The following is a 14,452-nucleotide window of genomic DNA, read 5'->3' as shown; positions in this document are numbered from 1 at the left end:
TCTATAATTGATATAATTTTACACGGGCATAATGGGTTGTTCTGCAGTAGATTGTGTTAACCGATCTGGCATTTCTAATCGATCTTTGAATTTTTTTCGGTAAGTTAAATTTATAAGCTATTTAAATGTAAATAAATGTAATGGGCTAGCTAACGTTTGCAAAAGACAACAAGCCTCGTTAATAGCCATGTTAATAGCTAGCAGGTGATCGTTAGCTAGAAGTTACCAATTATTTTTGTATTAGGCCTATTCTAAATTAAGGTTAAACATGATGTAAGTTAGGCTATAACATATCGCCTAGGTTTGGAGGATGTTGTGTCTCTTCATAATGCCATTTTTGTCTAAAATGTGGATACCAAAAAAATTTAATAAGACAATGACTAACAATCCAATAGAATATTGCTTCTGTATGAAAAAGCAGAAGTGAGTTGCATTAATAAACTAGTTGCTAACATATTGAATGCAAGTTAACAATAAATTATAGGATGCTAATCTAGCTAAAACAGACTTCATGAGCTAAATATGAAGTTGATTTAGCTGTCCGCTAAATTGAGATTAATTGTTTATAGTAGTTTAATTGTAGTAATACGAGTACTCGTATTTTACAGTATATTCATGTTTTACTTTTTTAAATATGACCTATTTAAATGTGTGGTTAGTAGGCTACTTGTATTTACCTTATTTTAATGAGGTTGGAGTGGAACGGAGCAGACAGAGTTCACAGGAGCAGGACTCCACTTCCAAAACAGTGCAGCGTGTGCTTGCGATTGATTACGGTATGCGCATTCTGCGTGGGAGAGTGAGGGCGAGGCACAGGAGCGGGGCCGTTGATTTCGCGGCTTTACGGCTTTACTTCCTGCTCGCTACTGCGCATAACTACTGAGCAGAACTGGTTCCAAGATCGCTATCTGCGCAGACGCAAGTCCAAGATGTCAGCGCCATATCGGGACACTGGCGGCTTCAGTTTTCACCAATGGAAAAGAGCGAAGGGGCATCGTCCATCTTTTTTTTACAGTCTATGGTGCCACCCACCAAACCAATGTATACGATGTGTGGCGCTAAACCGTTAGCCATCCTGGATCAAGATGGATAGCGATGGAGTTTTGGGTGGAGAATTTCACTTTAAAAAGTTACACGACGGATCTTTGGAGAAAACAAAATAATCTGCGCAGTTTGCAAGGCCGAATTTAATTACCACAGAAGTCTAGACATAGCACCGAATCAGCGTTACTGAGGGTCCATAATGACATTCTCGGAGCCCTGGACAGTAAAAGCTCGGTGGTTTTGGTGTTACTGGACCTTACCGCTGCATTTGATTGTCGGTCTGCAGGGCACAGTGTTCAATTGGTTCTCTTCATATCTTATTGACAGAACTATTTCAGTTATGCTAAATTATTTTTCCTCCTCAGCTGCCCCTTTGTCATCCGGTGTGCCTCAGGGTTCCATTCTCGGTCCTATTCTGTTCTCACTCTATATGCTGCCTCTTGGTCAACTCATCTCCAATCATAACGTTCAATTCCATTTCTATGCAGACGACCTTCAGATCTACCTTCCTGTGGTTCTGAACAATCGTTCTGCGCTGGACCCTCTCCATAACTCCATTCAGGACATTAAACTGTGGCTTTCTCAGAATTTCCTTCACTTGAATGAAGGTAAGACTGAATACATTCTGTTTAGCCCGGATTCACCCTGCAGTTCTCCAAGTTTTGGCCCTCTCACACCCCAGTTTGCACCCACTGTGCGTAACCTGGGTGTTATTTTTGACAAAAGTATGCAATTTGATAAACAGATTAGTGCGGTTGTTAAGGCGAGCTTTTACCAGCTAAGGCTTCTTAGTAAGGTCAAAACATTCTTGTCCCAAGCTGACCTTGAAAAAGCCATTCATGCCTTCATCAGCTCGAGGATTGACTACTGTAATGCCCTCTACACTGGATTTAATAAATCACTCCTCAATCGGCTTCACCTGGTACAAAATGCAGCAGCACGTCTCCTCTCAAACACCTCCAAACGCTCACACATCACCCCAGTCCTCTGCTCGCTCCATTGGCTTCCGGTGCGGTTTAGGGTGGAGTACAAGGTCCTGCTGTTTGCATTCAAGGCCATCAATGGTCTGGCCCCGGCCTACCTCGCCGAATTAGTAACGGTCTACCAACCTGCTAGAGCTCTCCGCTCCTCTGAACACACCTCTCTGGTCGTTCCCAAATTCAAATACAAAAAGTTTGGAGGCCGATCATTTGCAGATCAGGGCCCAACTCTGTGGCACGCTTTACCACCATCCCTGCGTAACATTACCATGTTCAGTGTTTTTAAATCGCAGTTGAAAACACATCTGTTCAGACAGGCTTAACACGTAATCTCTGACTCGACTGCTCATTTTATATATTTATGTGTATGTGTGTGTATGTGTGTGTATATGTGTATGCGGGTGTATGTGTGTATATACATTTTCTTTATTTATCTTATATTTTTATGTTTTAATATTATTTATTTTCTGTTGTCTACTGAAGCTTTTAATGGAAAGCGCCTTGTGCACCTTTTGGCTGTTGTAAGGCGCTTTACAAATAAAATTTTATTGATTGATTGAGAAGTAATTCGTCTTTGAAATTCACCTCAAAGCAAAACACCCTACCCTAACTATTTCTACAGGGCTTCGCCAATCTACATTACAGGAGTGTGGTACTCATGGCCGAATAACGAAGCCTGTAAGTGAGAAGCTAACTAATCCTTCGGCTAACTGGATAGCTAAAAACTGCCGCCCAATTAGCATAGTAGAAGACGATGGACAGAGAGAAGTCATTCAAATTGCATCGGGAGACACCTCTTATAATCTATCCTCGAGAGGAACCATCGTGTCAAGAATACACACTTTGTATGAAAGCAAGAGGACACGGATGATGCTTGAGCAAGCAAAGAACTTCGCTCTTACAGGTGACCATTGGACCATTGAACAATGACAACTACTTAGGCGTCACAGCGCACTTCATTGATAATGAATGGAATCTGCAATCGTTCGCACTAACTGTAAGTAAAACAGAAGAGCGACACTTTGCTGATGCATGTGCTGATCATTTTCTGGATGTCGTAAAATTATGGAAAATCAAGAAAGGTCAACCACACTTGGCACTGACAGTGCTCGTACCATGGTTGCAGTTTTTCTCTTCCTCCCTCTGTGTGCTGTCTCTATCTCTCTGTGTCTTGTGTGTGTTTGCTGTGTCCTGTCTCTCCAACTGTGTGTGTGTGTGTGTGTGTGTGTGTGTGTGTGTGTGTGTGTGTGTAGCATATGGACAGGAAGGTAGTGAGTGTCTTTCTTTAAATATTCATTATTACAAGCTTCAGTCTTAAATAAAAAAAAGCGACTAATCGCGATTAATCACAGCAAATTGTGCAATTAATTAGTACATTTTTTTTATCAATTGACAGCCCTAAAATAAATACTCGTTTTTTTGATGCATTCACAACATCTGGCTGGACCAAACGACCTTGAAAAAAGGTCAGCATAACGTTAGCATTTGATTACACAAAAGGAAACTTGTAATGATGTCCATAATGACATAAGTATTATGTATTTACAGATCTTCTCATCCGTTTTGTGCAATTCCCAATACAAGATTTGTAAGTAGTTATCTTAATTGTAAGCATGATTTATTAGTGCTAATTTGTCAAAAGTAATGTGCTAACCAACATAAAAAAATTACTGTGGCCAATAATCTTTTTTTTGTAACTTTTTCACATCAGTTGGAAACATCGTGAGTCAGTTTTCTCCCGTTTGGAGAATCCATTTTGTAATTTTCATGTCTTTACAAATTTACGGGCCATCCTTCCCTTTTTATTTCCAGAAATTACAAGCTTGCCCAACTGCAGAGCGAACTGCTCACGCTCAGTCTTCAAAGCAAGCAATGAAGAGGCGTAAATCCTTGAAAAGGAGATCTTCCTTGGAACTGCGTGTTGAAGAGCTAGAAGACAAAGTGGATCACCTGAAAACAGAACTAAGGAGAATGAGAGCATCAAAGAAAAAACATTTGGCTGAGGAAAGTTGTTCCTACTCAGAAGTATCCAGGCCAATGGTGCGAAAGGTCCGGATTAAGGAACGAACACTGAGTCCCCGGCATTGGAGGTCACCCATAAAAACGGGAAGAAAGCCTCTGGGAATCTATGCAGGCAACTGGGTAAGTCTCACACCACAGATATGCATATGTGCATAGCACTATGTGACAGCTCTTGATGTAAACTGGGCTTTTGGAAATTGGTACTAAGTGGAAAAATCTTTGTTTTCCAGAAGAAGTCCTCACAGAATGGGGAGAGTATTGTATTGGGAGCAATCCCTCATACAAACAGAGGGACAACATGGCCCCATCCAAAATACGAGTCGTAATCTTCATTAAGTTTATGTGGAACGAGAAGTCTGGAGCCGGTTCAGACCTGGAATATGTCACAAATTTCCAGAGGATACACAAGTATGTTTTATTTTTGTGTGTCTCTTAAACCTTTGGAAAATACGTATCCATGCACATTTTTACTGATTCAATTATCTTTTTACTGATTCAATTATCTTTTTGATGGTCACTTGGTCACTTGTTGACAGAGGACTTTACGTGGTCACCCAAAAGCACTACATTATGGATGTTTGCAGGTTTTTGAGGTATTTGAATGAGCTGTACAGCTCAAAGTCATCCGGCGTGCAAATCGAGGTGTCTCCACGTCGTCCACCTGCTCCAAAAAGAGATTAAATCCATGGGAAAGGCGCTTCAAAGTCGTCAACAGGAGGTCCGGGCACAAAAATCGGGTAAGTTATTTACTTCTTCACCATTATTTTTAAGCTTCATTTTACTAAATGTTGAATTGTCGTTTCAGAAAGAACTGTGTTCCAGATTAAAATGTTTTGATGGACTTGTTGAACACCCATTCTAGTCAATGTCTCATTCACTTGTTTCAACAAAAACCAAAAAACCTAAACTGAAGAAGAGCGGAGGCATGTAATGACCAGTATGTGCCACAGTTGCGATACAGCCGATAAGTTTTGTTTCGGAGGTGAATTGTCACAGTGTCACCTGCACAGATCAATGATCGAGAAGGCAATAGATTTGCAAGTGTTACCAAGAGCAGAGGAGAGTGGAAATGTGGAAACAAGCAAGGGTTGTGTGAATGAAGAGATTGAAGAGGCTGGACCAGGTGTAGAGAGGGAAGAAGATGCAGACGACAGCATTGAGAAGGTGGTGATTAAGGATGAATATGACAGCGACCAACGCAGTAGCCAAGAACAGGACAGTGATAACTCCATGGCAGTGACCCAGAGTAGTGAGGAAGAAGATGGTAGCGACTTGGAAGAGGACAGAGATGCAGTAGTAGGCTCTAATCACTGTCAATAACATGTTTGTAACAGTCACATGGTAAGTTGATCTATAATGCTGCTAATTTCTGCTTTTGTTCTTTTTCAGCTTCCATCCCCACTGCCCAGGACGGTGCCCATTGACCCTTCAGCCCCCAGAAGGAAGGTAAGTGAAATTAAAGATAGAATTTCAAGTTTTAAAGTATATCTTAATGTGCTTCAAAGTCAGTGCATAATGTGTTTTATGTACTTAAAAAAACCTTTGGGTTTGCTCCACCAAGCAAATAAAAATAGGTAATATTTAGTCCTGTTTCAACCCTACAGATCAACCAGGTCCTGACCATCTACAATCTGTCATCTCTACTCAAGTCTCTGCAAAAGAGTGCTGTAAAAGTAATGTCTTGAATTATTTAAATTGTTATTCTTGTGTTTAAAAAAACTTCCCTGTCAAAAATGGTGCTGTTTTTTAAATATCTGTGCAGGTTTCAAAAGGAAAATAAAGTTTTATAGGTCAAATTCTAGGCCTTTGTTACTTTAGTTGAGACTTTATCTTTTTTATAGTTCCATAGTATAGTTTCTGTAAGTCATTTGTAAAAGTCACTTCCAAAAAAAGTTTTCAGTTGTTATGTCTTTGACATTTTGTCCTATTTCAGAAAATGAATCTTTTTTTATGTTTTTGTTGCTGTTAGACATATGTAAAAATCACTGAAGAAATGTTTTAGTCACTGGATATCTCTTTGACATTTTGTTTCATTTTTGATAATATAAATGTATCATACCTTTTAACAGTTGTCATTGTTTTAAGTGATCTGGGGGGAAACATTTCATTGGGAATAATTTTAAAATGTGTTCATTCTTGGGCCAATTTACATTTGATAAAGTTTAATAAACAGTTATATTTTTAAAAGCAATCTCTTTGTCATTAATGTGTTTGATCTTTTCTTTGTATAGATGATGTGATTTGGATTTAAAATATACGTTTTACATAATACATATGAACGGATCGGTAAATCTTGGTACTCTTCAAAATGTTCAGTCATGTGGTTCCCCAAGAGTTTTGGTTAAAGGACTTTGTAACTTAGTAGGCTCTTAACATTGGTATTTCCATCCGATAAATGTATTCACATACATTTTTGTTAAAAGAAATCCAGAAATTGTGATACTACATGTTCCCACATACAGATCCAAGAAAACGGATGTCAAGTTACAAGAAAGTACAAAAAGAAACACCATATTTCGTGAAATGTATGAGAAAAATATTTAGTAAGAAAATGCATATACATAATATGTATGAACAACACTGTAACTTTTGGGACTCTTAAAAGATTGTAGTCATGCAGACCTCAAAAGGAGGTCTGGTAAAAGGACTGTATTGATCCTGTTTTATATAGAATAGGGTTATGGTTCATATGTATGAACTAACCTGTTATTCTGGGTACTGTTCAAAATTGATCCCAAACTTCCCGTTCCCGAGCCACATTTGCCTGGAACGGGAACGAGGCGTTCCCAGGCCAGTGTCGAAATATAATATCTCCACCTGGTCCTGGGCTTACCCTGAGGTCTCCTCCCAGCTAGACGTGCCTGGAACACCTCCCTAGGGAGACGTCCTGGGGGCATCCTTACCAGATACCCGAACCACCTCAACTGGCTCCTTTCAACGCAAAGCTTAGCCATCCGAGTTCCTCACGGATGGCTAAGCTTCTCACCCTATCCCTAAGGGAGAAGCCAGCCACCCTTCTGAGAAAACCCATTTCAGCCTCTTGTACTTGCGACCTTGTTCTTTCGGTCATGACCATAGGTGAGGTCATGACCATAGGTGAGGGTAGGAAGGAAAATATATCGAGAGCTTTGCCTTCCGGCTCAGCTATCTTTTCGTCACAGCGGTGCGGTAAAGCGAATGCAATACCGCCCCTGCTGCTCCGATTCTCCGGCCAATCTCCTGCTCCATTGTCCCCTCACTCGCGAACAAGACCCTGAAATACTTGAACTCCTTTACTTGGGGTAACACCTCATTCCCTACCCGGAGAAGGCACTCCATCGGTTTCCTGCTGAGAACCATGGCCTCAGATTTAGAGGTGCTAATCCTCATCCCAACCGCTTCGCACTCGGCTGCGAACCGGTCCAGTGAGTGCTGAAGGTCACAGACCGTTGATGCCATCAGCAAAAAGCAGCGGGGTCCGACTTACTACCGAGAACCCGAACACAGCTCTCACTTTGGACGTACAGGGATTGGATAGCCTTCAAAAGGGACCCCCTCACCCCATACTCCCGCAGCACCTCCCACAGTATCTCCCGGGAGACCCGGTCATACGCCTTCTCCAGATCCACAAAACACATGTAGACAGGATGGGCATATTCCCAGGCCCCCTCCAGGATCCTTGCAAGAGTAAAGAGCTGGTCGGATTCTGACCAGGATGGAATCCGCATTGTTCCTCTTCAATCTGAGGTTCGACTATCTGCCGAACCCTCTTTTCCAGTACCTTTGAGTAGACTTTCCCAGGGAGGCTGAGAAGTGTGATACCCGTGTAATTGGCACACACCCTCTGGTCCCCCTTTTTGAACAGGGGAACCCCCACCCCGGTCCGTCATTCCTTAGGCACTTTCCCCGACTTCCATGCAATGTTGAAGAGGTGTGTCATCCAATACATCCCCTCCACACCCAAAGCTTTCAACATTTCGGGACGGATCTCGTCAATCCCTGCAGTTTTGCCACTGTGGAGTTGTTTGACTACCTCAGTGACTTCTGCCATGGAGATTGACGATGCTTCCCGATCAGCCTCCAGCTCTGCCTCCACTATAGAGGGCGTGTTAGTGGAATTTAGGAGTTCCTCAAAGTGTTCCTTCCATCGCCCAATTACCTCCTCAGTTGAGGTCAACAGTGTCCCATCCTTACTGTACACAGCTTGGATAGTTCCCCGTTTTCCCCTCCTGAGGTGGCGGATGGTTTTCCAGAAACACCTTAATGCCGACCGAAAGTCCTTCTCCGTGGCTTACCCAAACTCCTCCCACACCCACTGTTTTGACTCTTTCACAGCAGAGGTTGCAGCCCTTCGGGTCTGTCGGTACACTGCAACCATCTCCGGAGTCTTCCGGAGATAACATATCCCGGAAGGCCTCCTTCTTCAGTTGGACGGCTTCCTTGACTACCGGTGTCCACCAGGGTGTTCAAGGGTTACCGCCCCTTGATGCACCTAAGACCTTTAGACCACAGCTCCCCGCCGCAGCTTCAGCAATGGAGGTTTTGAACATCGACCATTCCCAGTTCACCCGCACTACCCGTTTGGGTTTTCCCGGTCTGTCCACAGTCTTTCCCCACCACCTGACCTAACTTACCACCAGATGGTGATCGGTTGACAGCTCCGCCCCTCTCTTTACCCGAGTGTCCAAAACATGCGGTCTCAGATCCGATGACACAATCATAAAATCAATCATTGACCTTCGGCCTAGGGTGCTCTGGTATCACGTACACTTATGAGCATCCTTATGTTCGAACATTGTGATTGTTATAGATAATCCATGACTAGCACAGAACTCTAACAACAAACAACCACTTGAGTTCAGATCAGGGAGGCCATTCCTCCCTATCACGCCTCTCCAGGTGTCTCCATCATTGCCCACGTGTGCGTTGAGTCCCATACAGGACTCCATTCAGGGTCTCCAAGAAGGCCAAATACTCCGGACTGCAATTTGGGGCATATGCACAAACAACAGTCAGAGATTCCCCCCCCACAACCCGTAGGCATAGGGAGGCGACCCTCTCATCCACTGGGATAAACTCCAACATAGCGGCACTCAGCCGGGGGCTTGTGAGTATCCCAACCCCCGCCCGGCGCCTCACACCCTGGGCAACTCCAGAGAAGAATAAAGTCCATCCCCTATCCAGGAGTACGGTTCCAGAACCGAGACTGTGAGTGGATGTAAGCCCCACCAGATCTAACTGATAGCACTCCACCTCCCTCACAAGTTCCGGCTCCTTCCCCCACAGAGAGGTGACGTTCCACGTCCCCAGAGCCAGCCCCTGCCGCCCTGGGTCTTGTCCGTTGAGGCCCCTGGCCTTCACTGCCACCCATATGGCAGCGCACCCGACCCCAGCGGTTCCTCCCATGAGTGGTGGGCCCATAGGATGGAGAGGGGGGTGCCACGTTGCTTTTTCGGGCTATGCCCGACCAGGCTCCGTGGCAAACCCGGCCACCAGGTGCTCGCCGGCGAACCCTCCCTCTGGGCCAGGCTCCAGACGGGGGCCCCGTGCTTCCTCCGGGCAGGGTAACTCCTCCTCTTCCTAGTTTATACATGGAGTATTTTTTAACCATTCTTAGTCTGGCTCCTCCCCTGAGACCACTTTGCCATGGGAAACCCAACCAGGAGCACTAAAGCCCGGACAACACAGCCCTCAGGTTCATAAGAACACACAAACCTCTCCACCACGATAAAGTGATGGCTCCCAGAGAGGTCTGAACAAATTAATATATGTTTAATTGTCGTTTCAGGACACACTCTGTCCAGCAAGGACCTCAGCCAGTTTGCAACAATTGCTAAGGAGAAAATCCCTGAGCTTCTTCGTAAGTGTCCAATATTTTTCAATGTTTTTTTAAGTCGAGTTTTCATGTCCTGGTTTTTTATGTAGTTCATTCTGTTTCTGCCGGGCAACTGGCGGAAACCCCAAGCTGTTGGCCAACATTACAGAAGCTTGTCGGTTTCCTGTCAGGGTATGCATTTGTGAAGTCCGGGCACCGGACCGGCGTACTTGTCAATTAAAAAATCCAGGAAGTCAGCTTAGCAGAAAGACATGACAACAAATTAGTCATACATGTAAGTATCAATCAACAGCATTTTCAGAAATCTCAAAATCTTGTATGTAAGCCCGGTTGTGCTTACAAGTGCCTTCTAGAAATGACTCAGTGTGTACATTATAACAATTTGTTTTGTTCAAGGTCAAAGAACACAAAACTGCATCGTCCTATGGGAGGGCGAAGATATCATTGACAAATGAAGAATACAGTTGGTTTGGGGACTTTGCATATCTCTGTCCAAGACTCCCAGGACACCAGGCCGGATTGGAGCCACTCTTCTTCATGAGCTGTGGAGGACTGTTTAGCAAACTATCCAATTATTTCAATAGCGAGAAAACGCTAAATGAACAGGACCGTCAAAAAGTACTGACCGGTATGTGTCACAATAAAGATATCGCGAAAAAGTTTTATGTTTGAAAAGTGTTATTGAATCTCAATTTCAGAGATATTTCCTATTAATTTCACTATATTTCCTATTCAATCTTATTTCATGTAAGTCTGAAAATGAGGGAATTTCGAAGTGACCCCAAACTTTTGAACGGGAGTGTTCCAATCTGTTATTGTATAGTGTCCAGTGTGTTTCCTCCCACATTCTCCTATATTACCCTCAACCGACCACCCTCAGAAAAGTTCTGTGTGGTGTTTTCCACCCAATTCTACATTGCTTTAATGAGACAACAACATACACATTTCTCCTTTTTTATCTTCATTTTTTATTGAAAATAAACACAGAATGAAAAGCTTAATATAAAGAAAAATTGACAAAAACTGGTGATATTTCTAACATGACTATTTTACTAATAACGACATAACACATCTTTGGTATTCAGCTTTTGCATATGAACTAATTAAGCAAATATGCTGTCCTGCTTGCAATAATCATACCTACCCAACCATGAAATATGTCAGAGGCAAATAACCTATGGACTTACTCTATTAAAGAACAATGAGCAACAACTGATTCCTATTTCTGCAACTTCACTGCCACCAGAATACATAGAATACATAGAAACAAGACAATGATCGGAACTTCCCAAAAAGTACAGAAATTGAAATCTGTGTGGCTTTTTGATTGTAACTGCAAAACATATGAAGGATGTTCTCTTTGTCGTCCCATACGGTCCAGAAACATTTGCAGATCCAGATCAGAGCTCTGGATGATCTTAATTAGACCTGGACTCACCCGGTAGGTATGAACACAGTCAAAGCTCCCCCGAATATCACCCTCAGTGTGCACAGATACATAGGTGGCTGTTACATAACTCTGGTCCAGGCAAATAATGACACGGTCCTTGTTGCTTTGTGGGTTGTGTAGGTTGTATCTTTCCGTCACAAAGAGTGGAAGGTCATCGGCTCCAGGATACATCTCTGTGTTCAGGTTGCCCACCTCAAAGTACTTTTGCCTGCCACCGTACACCAAAGCCGGGAGAATATCTTCAAAGTTGCTGAAGTAGTGAAAACCAAATTCGCATCTCCTTGGATCACAACGTACCCTCATGTTGTTGTGATTGTCAAAATGCACACAGTTTTTGGCAAACCAAAAGAGAAGCTGTAGACCGTGCCTGGGTCGAGGGCGACCAAAGCCAGAGACTCTCAGGTCTTCTAAAGAGTTTATATTTTGTACGACAGGCATCTTGACTTATACAAAGGGAGAAACGCAAGTCTAAATAGGAAATAGAGAAAAGGAAAAGAGTGTTAGACAAGTAGCTAGTATATAACAACCATCACTAGATAATGACATTCAAAACAGTGCTGCCTAAAAACCCAATGAACAATAAATACCGTACAACAATTGACATTCTTGTGGAAGTACGTACCTTATTTGCAGTAATTGGTCTTTTCTACAATACGCAAAAGATGAGAGTAGAACAGTCTTGTTTGGACCAGGTTTCTACCAACCAGTAATGAAAAAAGGCAGTCATTGTTTGATAAACAACTGTTGAAAGGGAGGGATCACCATGAAAGAGCACAAGGCTGAAGAAACAAAAGTGAAACTTAACATGTAGGCCTTATTATAAACTATGAATAGACTTTCAACAGCAAGTCAACTGGAAATATTTAGCCACTCATTAAGAAACCATCTATAGAATTTTAATAGAATTAGCTAACATGGACAATACTTCCACTGAGAGTTTATGTATGATGGCATGAGTTGTTTGCCAGGACCAGCGTCTGCCCATTTTTAGCAAATTAGCAGTAATTTATTTAGTTTCTAGTTAATTCGCTCGGTACAGCCTAGCATACACTATATACAGCCGACAAGAACTCATGGATATTAGAGCACAATGCACTGATAGAGTTTTTGACAACTTCCAACTCCTACCGGAGATCACAAAGATGCCCTGGGAGATGCCAGTTATATCGCCGACAGGAAGTGCATGTAGGCGGCATCAAGATCATAAATAAAGTCGATAGAAGAGAGGTGGCCTCTTAACCACAGCTTTGTTACTCTAGACAGTCCATTGGACAGTTCATCAGACAGTTCATCTGGTCATTTCTACTCTTAGTAACGTTTTGGCTTAAAGCCAGCAAATAATAGGAAACAACATCAACACTTAGTAAATGTCAATTCTTGCACAAGCCTTTATCTATGGGTGACATTAAGCTCCTCACAAAGGTTAATCAAAGATTACTCATGTAATCACAATTCTCTAGTTAATATTGATAAATGCATACAATATTTAAAATGTACCCAACATTCCACCCTGTATATTATTTATCATTATTCAACATCAATTACATCACTTCTGGTTAGGATTTTCAATGCATTGATCATCATTCTTAAGAATCCTCATGGATAGCGAACATCTCTGCCAAAACTACTTCATCAGGTTCATTAGTAAGATCAGGTGGGTAGTAGTCTCTGGGATCAGGATATAGGTCGTGGTCGTCATAGGGCCCTAAAACTGAAACATTTGATTAGAAACAGACTCCTCGATTGCTCTCATGGCCAAACCTCTGACACATGGTATAATTCAACATCCACACAATACTAATATGGCTATTGATATTAAAACAGTAGTCATAACTGCTAGGATGATGGGTTTCCATCTCCCAAACAGAGAATCCATCCAACCAGGTAAAAGTACCAGGTGAAAACACATAGATCCAAACATCACACGTTGTTCCTCGGATGAGTCCGAAGCTCGATGTTTCACCAATGTGAATGGCATAACCAATTGTACTAGAGCACATGTGCCTGTCCAATTTCCTGGCAGGATAGGTCTTAATTTGTTCCTTCTTGTACATATAGAGTGACTCCCTTCTCAGGTTGTCCAAGTTGCCATAGTAAGAAAGTTATGTAAAGAATGTAGACAAACATTGTCAGAGACAACTATGTACTCAGGAATCTGTTTTTTTCTTCACCAGGTTTGAGACAATTGTTCACTATAAGAACCACTCCCTTTGTAGCCCGGTCTTCCTCCTTTTTACAATATGTCTCCTTCAATAGTCTGTCTATTCTCCCTCTCTTAGTTCTGTCTATTTGCAGTAGGTTATGTGTACCCACGTAGCTCTCACTTGGATTCTTACTGCGATAGGAGTTGTTAACACCTGATATGGTCCCTCCCACGTTGGTGTCTTCCAGGTCTTTTTCTTAATCCCCTTGATGAGGACCCAATCACCCGGCTGTACTCTGTGGTATTGAATCGTCTGGTCAACTTTGGAGACAATCTTTTTTAGTTAGTACATTTCTCATATATTCTGCTAGTGTCCCCTCCACTTCATTCGTATCATCACTAAAAGGTGTTATATAAGGTCTTCCATAAGTCATTTCAAGTGGTGATACTCCTCTCAAGCTTGGAGTAACGTGTAAGGATAGGATTACCAACGGAAGACATTGTACCCAATTCCTTCCCGTTTCTGCGCATGCTTTTCTTAATCTACTCTTTATTGTTCCATTCGTTCTTTCAATGAATCCCGCTGATTGAGGGTGGTAGGAACAATGAGTTTTGAGTGCTATTTTGAAATGCTCTGCTAATTTTGTTGTGACCTTATTTACAAAATGTGCCCCATTATCCGAATAAATTCTTTCTGGGATTCCGTATCTGGGAATAGGCTTTAGCAACACAAATTGCATCTGTGTTTCTCGTTGGGAATACTTCAACCCATTTGGTGAAAGTGTCAATTACTGTTAATCACAATTTCTTTCCCTCACATAAGGATAACTCTATAAAATTCTGAAAAGGGTCTTCTAAGGTTGAACATTATCCCAATTCTTGTTTAATTCGCCCCTGGGGGTTATGTTTCGTGCAGACATCGCATGATTTTAGGTAAGTTATCAGCCCATATGCGGGGAACACCTTGTTCACCATATCATACATCCCCCCTGTTGACA

The 14,452-nt window shown here is 42.4% G+C and overlaps 2 long non-coding RNA genes across 2 annotated transcripts; both read left to right on the top strand.

Annotated features, from left to right (window-relative positions):
* Nucleotides 1-4,636: 4,636 nt before the first annotated feature.
* On the top strand, nucleotides 4,637-5,774 carry LOC109615169. Its single transcript, XR_002196146.1, has 3 exons — nucleotides 4,637-4,783; nucleotides 5,436-5,492; nucleotides 5,651-5,774. It is a non-coding gene; the product is annotated as an uncharacterized LOC109615169 (long non-coding RNA).
* Nucleotides 5,775-9,722: 3,948 nt separating this feature from the next.
* LOC105029330 lies at nucleotides 9,723-11,304 on the top strand. Its single transcript, XR_829472.5, has 4 exons — nucleotides 9,723-9,885; nucleotides 10,032-10,135; nucleotides 10,258-10,489; nucleotides 11,243-11,304. It is a non-coding gene; the product is annotated as an uncharacterized LOC105029330 (long non-coding RNA).
* The last annotated feature ends 3,148 nt before the right edge of the window (nucleotides 11,305-14,452 follow it).

The sequence above is a fragment of the Esox lucius genome, chromosome 25 (assembly GCF_011004845.1).
Source record: "Esox lucius isolate fEsoLuc1 chromosome 25, fEsoLuc1.pri, whole genome shotgun sequence".
Classification (NCBI taxonomy): domain Eukaryota; kingdom Metazoa; phylum Chordata; class Actinopteri; order Esociformes; family Esocidae; genus Esox; species Esox lucius.
Note: the sequence above shows the minus strand (reverse complement) of the source record. Positions and strands in the feature narration are given on the sequence as shown.